Genomic DNA, 10,631 nt, shown 5'->3' with positions numbered 1-10,631 from the left:
CCTCGCTCGACCCTCCCTCCTCCTGCTCGCTCTCTGCCTCCTCAGACAATGAACCCTCTGCTGCCACAGGCTCCGCCCACAACACACACTCTCTCTGTCACACACACGCACACACTATTACCAAATAATATTATTAAATATTTTGCATTTTCTTTAACAATGAGCTATTAGCTTTAAAATAACTAATAATTGTTAACATTAATGATCAATATTATAATATATCATTAATATGAGATTTAATCAAATTTAAATAATTGGTTTCATAGAATATGTAATGTAATTTAGAATTGCTTTTATGTTTAAGGTATGAAGAGTAAAAAGTTAAAGTTATTATAAACATAATGAAATGTAATAATAAATGGTATAATATGACAACGATTAAAATCATAAAAAAATGTTATGTAAAAAAACAATATAATAAATGATCAATTCCACACCTAAGTAACATTTGAAAATTAAATATGTGAAATTATGAAACAGAAATAATAGGAAATTAGTAAAATGTAATGCAAGTAGTGCATTAATACATTCATTCATTAAAAATAAACATACAGATCAATATAGTGTGTTTTACTCGGATGTTCATTCGTTTTCATGACTCAGTTTAACAAGTTTAATTTATTCTGTTTATTATATTTGAACAGTTTCTTGTCATTTCTTTTGACATCACATCCATTATAGTCAGGACTTCACAATAAAAGTGTCAAGTGTTTTTGGAGAAATCTATTTTCCCCCATTGGGATGCTTTAACTGAAACACTACAGGAATCAAGTTTCTCTCAACCCTGACACATGAATGATCAAAACAAACAGCTGTAATCAGTAATATATTATAATGTAAAAGATATTTATCAAACAGTTATAGTGTGTTATTTATGATAGTTTATTGAAACTACAAGTATGTTGTTTACAAGCGTCTGTGTATTTAGAAATGTATATATTTTTATATGTAAATCCATAAATGATTGATAAAATGGTGTCATCAGTCAAGTTGAACTGTTTGTGTTTCAGCACCAGGGACGGTCATCGAAGAGAGAGACAGTTCATGGCTTTTTGTTGTAAACAGTTTGTTTAACCAGACTCAGCTCTTCCTCTATGCAGAGATTCTCATGCCTGCGCTGTGTTTGTCATCATGGAAACAAACTCGCAGAAAGTCAATGCTCGGGCCGGAGAAGCTCACAGTACAGAAGCCGCTGGAGGAAGAGGAGAGAAAGACGACACCTGGTGATGCTGCTATATCCACTCAGCTTTGAGATGCCTTGTGGCAAAGTGAAGGAAGGGTTTGGATTCATGGAATGATCTGGATGACTCCCCCTGCTTCATCTGTCGACTGGGCAGATGAATGGGGAATCAAAGCCAATGCACTGACTGACACGCCATTAAAGCTCATCACTCTCACATCCCCATAGGCAAACTGGCTTTGTTAAAATTTTTGATAAGTTTACTTAAAAGCAAGTGTAAGTGTGCGGATATCTGATGTGTTGTCTTTCATCGTACCTGTTTGTAATTTGTGGGTCCTGCGTTCATGTTCAATGATTGTTCAATTTAGTCAGTCTTTGGATCATTGATCAGGTATTTTTAAGGTTTCTAATATTATAGGACACATCTGTGGTGGACCCCCAGGATCATTGGGTGTTTCGGCCATTATCACTAGACACCCTCACACGAGGAAGGCCCCACCATGGTTGACCGGGAGTATAATGGGAGAGGCAAGTTGTTAAGGAATTCCGTGTTTCCCCCACATACTGCATGTGGCATTTTTGATACTGGATATCATACACAGTTTGAGTGTGTCATGGTTTTTGGTGGTAGTGGCAAAACTACTTGTGTTGTTTGATTTTTAGTTACTGTGGGGCCCCTTGGTCTTTCTGGGAGTGTCATCGGTGGTTTAATTTTGGCTGTAACTAGTATATTGTTGAGGTTGGGATTTTTCCTGTCGGCTGATATTATTTTAGAGTTATCTCCCCATGTTGTGTTTGCTAGTGTGTCTTGGAAGTTCCCTTTGATTCTAAAGTTGTGTTAAATTTGAAGTAGACTGAGATTTAGGGGATGATTTGTTCTTCGCTTGGAGTCCTTGTGGTCTATGTCCTGGTGGACTTGGTTGTGTATTCTCCGGAGAAGGGACCTGGAGTAGCCCCTTTGTCTTAACGTCTGAAAAAGGGTAGTTTCCACCTCATGTTGGTCTTCCTGTCTGGAACATATCCTGTCAAATCTCATTAATTTAAATCTGACGATTATTGGGAAGAAGCTCTGTTTGTGCAACAGAGCATGTGTATCGGTCGGTTTGAAGTACACCTTAGTGACTGCTGTCATGGAAGTCTGCTCTTTTATAGACCGTAGTATCAAGGAAGTTTACCTGTGTGTCACTTGTTGCTGGTTCCACCCTAATGAAGGTGTGGTGGTTATTAATGGTGGTTACAAATGTTTTGAAGTTGTCTTTGGAGTGTGTCCAGATCCCCCAGATATCGTCAAGATACCTAAAATATTGTGTTGGGAGTTTTTCTCCCTTCTGGAGGGCAGTGTCCCAATCTGCCATGTATATATTAGCATATGCTGGGGCAAAGTGTTTGCCCATTGCTGTGCCTTTAACCTGGAGGTAATATTGTCCGTTAAACTGAAAGTCATTTGCGGTTAGACACAAATATAGGAGGTGTAGAATTTCCTGGTCTGGTCACCCTTCTTCTGGATATGTTTTTCATCCATTTGTTGATGGCCACCATGCCTAATGGTGTGGCGATGTTTGTCTAGATACTGTTGATATCCATTGTGAACAACATACAGGGTTCCTGTAGGTGCATGTCTTGTATATGTTGAATGAAATCCATTGTATTTGTAAGTTGTTTCAACCCTAAACCTTAGTGTTTTGGTCACAAGGAGTCAATATAGTCGGTGATGCTGTAACAGTCACTTCCACAGTCAGAGACAGTATGGCGTCCTGGCGGGATACTGTAGGGAACCGTCCATTTCTGTGGGGGTGTGTGGATGTTGTGAAGGAGTTAAAAGTACCTTCGTCTTGGAGGGCCTACACCTTTTAGGTAGGAGATTTGTTGCTTGTGTAATGTGTTTTTGGCATACAGGATATCAAGGATCTCTGCGATCATATTGGTGTTTTGTAAGTACAGTGGTTGTTGTAATGTTACGTAATAGGTTGAATCCTGAAGTTGGCGTAGGGCCTCGTGAATGTATTTGGTTCTATATATAATGACTGGCACTGCCTTTATTTGCCGGTTTAATTACGATGTTCGTGTTTTTCATTCGCTGTTCGAGTGATTGTTCCTCCTCTGGCAAGAGGTTTGTTGGGTCTTTTTCCTGATTTGACAATTTCAATGTTGACTAGTCTAATTTAATTAGGGTGAGTAATTTGGGTGGTAGTTTTTCTGGTGCGGTTTCCCACAGTGATTTAGGAAGGAATGGTTTTTTTTGGGGAGCTGTAGTTGGTCCAAAGTAGGCGCATAGTTGTAGTCTTCTATGGTATTCCGTGAGGTTGACCTGTATGGATTCCCTTTTACTATTTGTTGCTTTACAAGACGGTATGAATGACAGGCCTGTCTTTAAGACTTGTTTTTGGATCGGTGTTAGGTCATGGTGGGTCGATAAGTTTATGAATTCCTTGTCTAGTGGTTCAGTCCCTTTCTGGGGTTGGTTCAGTCTAAAAAAGCCTTCCATGCTAGGCATATTTTCTGGCCCGTTGTTGGTGTCCAATATACCTGGTCCCAGTCAGTGCAGATATATTGTCTTTCCAGGCGGGGTATCTGACGGCCTGTTTCCTTGGGTATGAAGTTGAGGGACTTTTTGTTGTTAATCCTCAGGTAGTTGATCAGAGCAGTTAATTAAAGGAATAAAGATCTGTAAAGATAATGGTGGCTTCCATTAGCATAGAATGTAGGTCATTTGTGAGTAGGAGGGGTGTCCTGGTTGTCTGTTAAGGCCGAATGAAAGGATCACTTTGGTCAACATTATAAATGGCTAGAAAGCCAACACCCATCTGGGTCAACACTTCTGGAAACAGGGACTAAGGAACTTGTTCATTAGAGGACTCAGCACAATCAGGACTGGACAACCTACCATAGGAGAAGAACAGAAGAACATTGGGTGAAAAGACTAGACACAAGATTACTGAATAGAATGAACAAGGACACCTCAACAAATTGTAATTGAACTTTGTCATTTGTGTATGTGATATTGCATGAGCACGTGTGGTGAAGATTGAGCAGATGTTTATGTAAAAGGGCAACTTTAGGTTTATAATCTGTAGCTCATAGATTTTAACTTCATGGTATGTCTTTGTATATGGTAGGGATGTCACTCCAGGGCTCATCCATATTGATGTGAAGGCATGATGTCTCCAACACTGAGAAGACACCAGGAGACTAATAAAAACCTTTACATCACCCAATGGGAAGGGCCTGTGGGTTCTAAGAACACAAACCTCCCTTCTGTTCTTTGGGCATTTGTACATGTCATGCAAAATCATGTGAAGTGAGTCCATCTGCAGATGCCGAAGTAAAAGAAAGAAATAAGTGTTTGACTTTGTGCGTGATTCACATAAATTGACACCACAAGATCTGCCAAACAAAGGACTCTGAGAAGAAATGTATAGGTTAAAAATAGAATGTGCAGCTATGTCTTAAATATGAGTCCATGTGTCTTAGTTATTAAATAAATAAATACATATTGACCAGCCCTTGTTGAATAATTCCTGTTTTTAGTTTCAACAATTGTACAAGTTTATTGTCTTTGATGTAATAAAGTAAAGGGGATGAAAGTGATGAGAAGATGGGACAATGTTCAAAGCTGAAAGCCACAGAATAGAATCATCAGGTTCTGTTCCCGGCTGTAGCCATAACATCCCAGATCTGAGTCTCCCCTCAAAACAACAAAAAAGATGTAAAAAGTAAATTCTGTATTAAAAAAATATCCTTTCAGTTATTTGAGGTTAACACCTTTTAAAAAAAGGAAAAAAATAAGCCAATGATAAATAATAAAAAGGGAAAACTCTTCACCTCTTCCCTCATGACAATGTGATACATTAAGAGGAGGCAGAGTTCACAGGCCTGTCCAGAGGGAGTTTAACTCAACAGGCTTCTCTCCCGGACTCTGCTTCCCTCATAAGGATTATATTAGCACCAAAAAAATATAAAATTAAAAATTGTAAAGATTTAAAAGCAAATCACTTTATGGATAATGAAAGGGAAATGATTAAACAATAACTAAATCAACTACTATTGTGCTGCCCCACATTGGGCGCCACTGTAACACTACTACTTTGGGGTTGGGGCAGCATGGAGCACATGATGGCTGGCCTTGGTTTGTCTTACCTTTGGGTTTGCTGGGAAGGCAACGCTTAGTCGGGGCTGGTCGTTGTTGCTTTGGGGGGGACACATTGTCATGTGTTGTGATTCAGTAGGTGTCAAATGCAAACATTATTACAGTCGCAAAATGCTGGTCACAGTCATATAGTCTAATATTAAATATTGAATAAAATATAAAAGAATATAAAGATATCTATATATGAGCAAAGTTGAGCAGAATTTTTCTATCTATGATGTGTCAGGCAATAATAAGTGAATAAATAACAAAAACACAGAAAGAGCAGAGCTGGGGAGCGTAAATGGCAGGCATCGTACTGGGACCAGGAGGCATCCGTGCCTGTTTCTACCTTAGTGCACCCAGCCGGTGTCATGTGATCTGGGAAGATGTCAGTCTGAGACAGAGTGCCTGGGCTTTCACCGTTACTGGCAACCCAGCCGGGCTGGTCCATGTTGATCTGGGGGGGGCACCATGTTAGTGTCCTGGGGGACATCACAGCTGGCCCTGACCTCTCCTATTCCTGGGGGTGACCTCGAAAGCACTGCATAATCAGGGCTGTTCCTGGCAATCACTGCAGAGACTGGTAAGCTAATTTTTCTCCATGAGTTTGTAGCGTCTTTTCAGAAGGCCAAGCACAATGTTGTGACAGTGATTGGCCAGACTAGGGCAACCTTGCGGTGTTAACAAATAGTCTGAGCTGTGCAGAGGCTAACTACACACCGCCTGAAGCAACAACACTGACTGGGCAGACTAGGGCTACCTTGCGGTGTTAACAAATAGTCTGTGCTGTGCAGGGGGTAAGTACACACCCTTTTGGTTTTTTCTTAAGACTGTAGTGAGAAGGGGGGTTTGTCCGACGACTGGGCGGTTTAGGGTTAGGGTTAGGGGTTAGGTTTAGAAAAAATATCTCGATGACTCCCCCTGCTTCGTCCGACGACTGGGCAGTTTGAACTAGGGAGCCAAAGGCAATGCACTGGCCCACGCACGTCATCGAGTACTCTCCATTCTCACCTATCCCCTTTGCCTGAAATGGCTTTTGATATGAGTTGGTTTTTAATATGAACGTTATTTTGTTTTGGGATATTGTTCCTTTAAACAACTGGTTTAAGTTTTGTTGATATTTTAAATCTTTCATTGTAAGTGCTTTCTGTATTGATATTTCATGATTTATTGATTCTCATTCCATTGTTTGAATTATTGGTTGTTTAATTTTGACGGAGTTGGTTGGACTATTATTTCTATAGATACTATTTTAATTTCCTAATTTTACATTATGGAACACATCATCAGTAGTGGACCTCAGGATCATCGGGTGTTTCGGCCATCATCACTAGACACCCTCTCCCGAGGAAGGCCCCGCCAGGGTTGATCAAGCCCCAGGGTGTGTCCAACTAAGTTTTATTATAATCTAATTCTAAGATAATTTAGAAAAGGATTCACGGTTTTGTTAAGGATCAACTGGTTAGTATTAGAATTAATATTAAGGATAAAATGGTTTGGGTTTGGATTAGAGTTAAGATTAATATAAAGGATTAAAAGGTTAGGTTTAGGCATGGGGTTAACTGGTTAGGTTTAGGCGTAGAATTAACTGGTTAGGTTAGGGGGTTAGGTTAGGGTTAGGGTTAGGGGGTTAGGGTTAGGGTTAGGGGTTAGGGGTTAGGGTTAGGGTTGGGGTTAGGGTTAGGGTTAGGGTTAGGGTTAGGGTTAGGGTTAGAAAAAATATCTCGATGACTCCCCCTGCTTCGTCCGACGACTGGGCAGTTTGAACTAGGGAGTCAAAGGCAATGCACTGGCCCACGCACGTCATCGACTACTCTCCATTCTCACCTATCCCCTTTGCCTGAAATGGCTTTTGATATGAGTTGGTTTTTAATATGAACGTTATTTTGTTTTGGGATATTGTTCCTTTAAAAAAACTGGTTTAAGTTTTGTTGATATTTTAAATCTTTCATTGTAAGTGCTTTCTGTTTTTGTTTTCTGTATTGATATTTCATGATTTATTGATTCTCATTCCATTGTTTGAATTATTGGTTGTTTAATTTTGACGGAGTTGGTTGGACTATTATTTCTATAGATACTATTTTAATTTCCTAATTTTACATTATGGAACACATCATCAGTAGTGGACCTCAGGATCATCGGGTGTTTCGGCCATCATCACTAGACACCCTCTCCCGAGGAAGGCCCCGCCAGGGTTGATCAAGCCCCAGGGTGTGTCCAACTAAGTTTTATTATAATCTAATTCTAAGATAATTTAGAAAAGGATTCACGGTTTTGTTAAGGATCAACTGGTTAGTATTAGAATTAATATTAAGGATAAAATGGTTTGGGTTTGGATTAGAGTTAAGATTAATATAAAGGATTAAAAGGTTAGGTTTAGGCATGGGGTTAACTGGTTAGGTTTAGGCGTAGAATTAACTGGTTAGGTTTAGGCGTAGAATTAACTGGTTAGGTTTAGAGTTAAGGTATTGATTAAGGTTAGGATAATGGTTAAGATTAGAATTAAGGTCATGTTGAGGCCTCTGGCTCTGGCTCTGGCTCTGAGTTTCAGCCCCTAGTGGAGACTCTGGGGATGACATCCTTTAAATTCTGGTTCTCTTCAGTAGGTGGAGTTGGATAAATAACTGAGTCATACTCACTCTGCTCAGTGCCCAGTCGGGGTTGGGACATCGGTTTCATCCTTCTGTTGGTTTTGGAGAAAGGCCACACGCCGTGAAGCTCAAACCTCAAAGCTCAAAAAGTCCTCCACTGGGAATGATGGAGCTCCCTAAAAAGTTCCTGTGTCCCATACACCGCACGACTCCAGGGAACTTCTGAGCAATGCTCTGTGTCACTTACACCGCAAGACATGCTTTAGTATTGTTACAACAGACTCATCTTGGATTTCTCCATGGATTGATCTAAAGAGCTGATTCTCTGTGGGGCAGGTGTAGTCTGTGTGTACACTCCTTACTCATGGTTTTTGCTGAGTTTGGAATTTTATATTATAAAAGGATCTTAATTAAGAGAACTCCCTCTTAGGATGGTAAATATCCTATAATTTTAAGTTTGGGTGGCTTATATGCAGAGATATTTTAAGAAAAGTGATGTTAAGGAAACAATCCCATAATGCATTGCAGGAGTAATGGACCAATCAGTAGACACGGTCTCTTTATTAAGTTAAAACACCTTTGTAATGTCTGTAAAAATTATTTATTATCATAAGAATTTAATCCAAATGTTAGAGTAGATTAAGTAGGGTCCATCCTTACTAAATAATCAATTTATTGGTTAATTATTCCACTGAAATTATCTGTTAATTAAATTTAGCTGTTAAAAATGATAAAACTGATATATTCTTAATTTTCTGTGATAACATAATGAGGGAAACAGAGTCAGGAGAGAGACCTGTACGGGTCAAACCCTCCCCCGCCGGACCGGGCTGTGGACTCTGTCTCCCCCTTTACTCCCTCACTGAAGTGAGGGAAAGAGGAGAGAAGAGGGATTTTTTATATATTAAATACTTTATATATGAGTTGGGATATTTATAGTAATATTTATTTATATAATTGTAAGAGTTTTCAATATAATCATTGTAATTATTTTGTGATTTCCTCTAGGATTAGTTTTTAAAGGTTGACCTCAGGTAAGTCTGGATAGTGTCTGATATTCTAGAAGATGATTTTCCATCTTTTTTCAGGTTTGAGGGCAGAGCTCAGATCTGGGTTTGTTCTGCCTCCTGCTGTGAATACAATCTGCTGGTTCTGATCTTTGCTCCCGGCTTTTCTTGTGGTTTAGAAGTGTCGTTGTCAGTTAGACTGGGTTTTGTTTTGTGGATTTGGGGTCCTTGGACTGGTTCTTTTCTCCTTTGTGTCGCCCATCAGTTCACGTCCTTGTGTTGATTCTTTGGCTGCAGAGAGCAAACGTTTTGGAAGGGGTAGGCAAATCGGTTTTCAAAGAGAGCCGTTCGTCCGATGGCTCTGGCTGGGTTAGGTTTAGAAAAAATATCTCGATGACTCCCCCTGCTTCGTCCGACGACTGGGCAGTTTGAACTAGGGAGCCAAAGGCAATGCACTGGCCCACGCACGTCATCGACTACTCTCCATTCTCACCTATCCCCTTTGCCTGAAATGGCTTTTGATATGAGTTGGTTTTTAATATGAACGTTATTTTGTTTTGGGATATTGTTCCTTTAAAAAAACTGGTTTAAGTTTTGTTGATATTTAAATCTTTCATTGTAAGTGCTTTCTGTTTTTGTTTTCTGTATTGATATTTCATGATTTATTGATTCTCATTCCATTGTTTGAATTATTGGTTGTTTAATTTTGACGGAGTTGGTTGGACTATTATTTCTATAGATACTATTTTAATTTCCTAATTTTACATTATGGAACACATCATCAGTAGTGGACCTCAGGATCATCGGGTGTTTCGGCCATCATCACTAGACACCCTCTCCCGAGGAAGGCCCCGCCAGGTGGATCAAGCCCAGGGTGTGTCCAACTAAGTTTTATTATAATCTAATTCTAAGATAATTTAGAAAAGGATTCACGGTTTTGTTAAGGATCAACTGGTTAGTATTAGAATTAATATTAAGGATAAAATGGTTTGGGTTTGGATTAGAGTTAAGATTAATATAAAGGATTAAAAGGTTAGGTTTAGGCATGGGGTTAACTGGTTAGGTTTAGGCGTAGATTTAACTGGTTAGGTTTAGGCGTAGAATTAACTGGTTAGGTTTAGAGTTAAGGTATTGATTAAGGTTAGGATAATGGTTAAGATTAGAATTAAGGTCCTGTTGAGGCCTCTGGCTCTGGCTCTGGCTCTGAGTTTCAGCCCCTAGTGGAGACTCTGGGGATGACATCCTTTAAATTCTGGTTCTCTTCAGTAGGTGGAGTTGGATAAATAACTGAGTCATACTCACTCTGCTCAGTGCCCAGTCGGGGTTGGGACATCGGTTTCATCCTTCTGTTGGTTTTGGAGAAAGGCCACACGCCGTGAAGCTCAAACCTCAAAGCTCAAAAAGTCCTCCACTGGGAATGATGGAGCTCCCTAAAAAGTTCCTGTGCCCCATACACCGCACGACTCCAGGGAACTTCTGAGCAATGCTCTGTGTCACTTACACCGCAAGACATGCTTTAGTATTGTTACAACAGACTCATCTTGGATTTCTCCATGGATTGATCTAAAGAGCTGATTCTCTGTGGGGCAGGTGTAGTCTGTGTGTACACTCCTTACTCATGGTTTTTGCTGAGTTTGGAATTTTATATTATAAAAGGATCTTAATTAAGAGAACTCCCTCTTAGGATGGTAAATATCCTATAATTTTAAGTTTGGGTGGCTTAT

This window comes from Hippoglossus stenolepis, chromosome 24 (assembly GCF_022539355.2).
Source record: "Hippoglossus stenolepis isolate QCI-W04-F060 chromosome 24, HSTE1.2, whole genome shotgun sequence".
Classification (NCBI taxonomy): Eukaryota; Metazoa; Chordata; class Actinopteri; order Pleuronectiformes; family Pleuronectidae; genus Hippoglossus; species Hippoglossus stenolepis.
Note: the sequence above shows the minus strand (reverse complement) of the source record.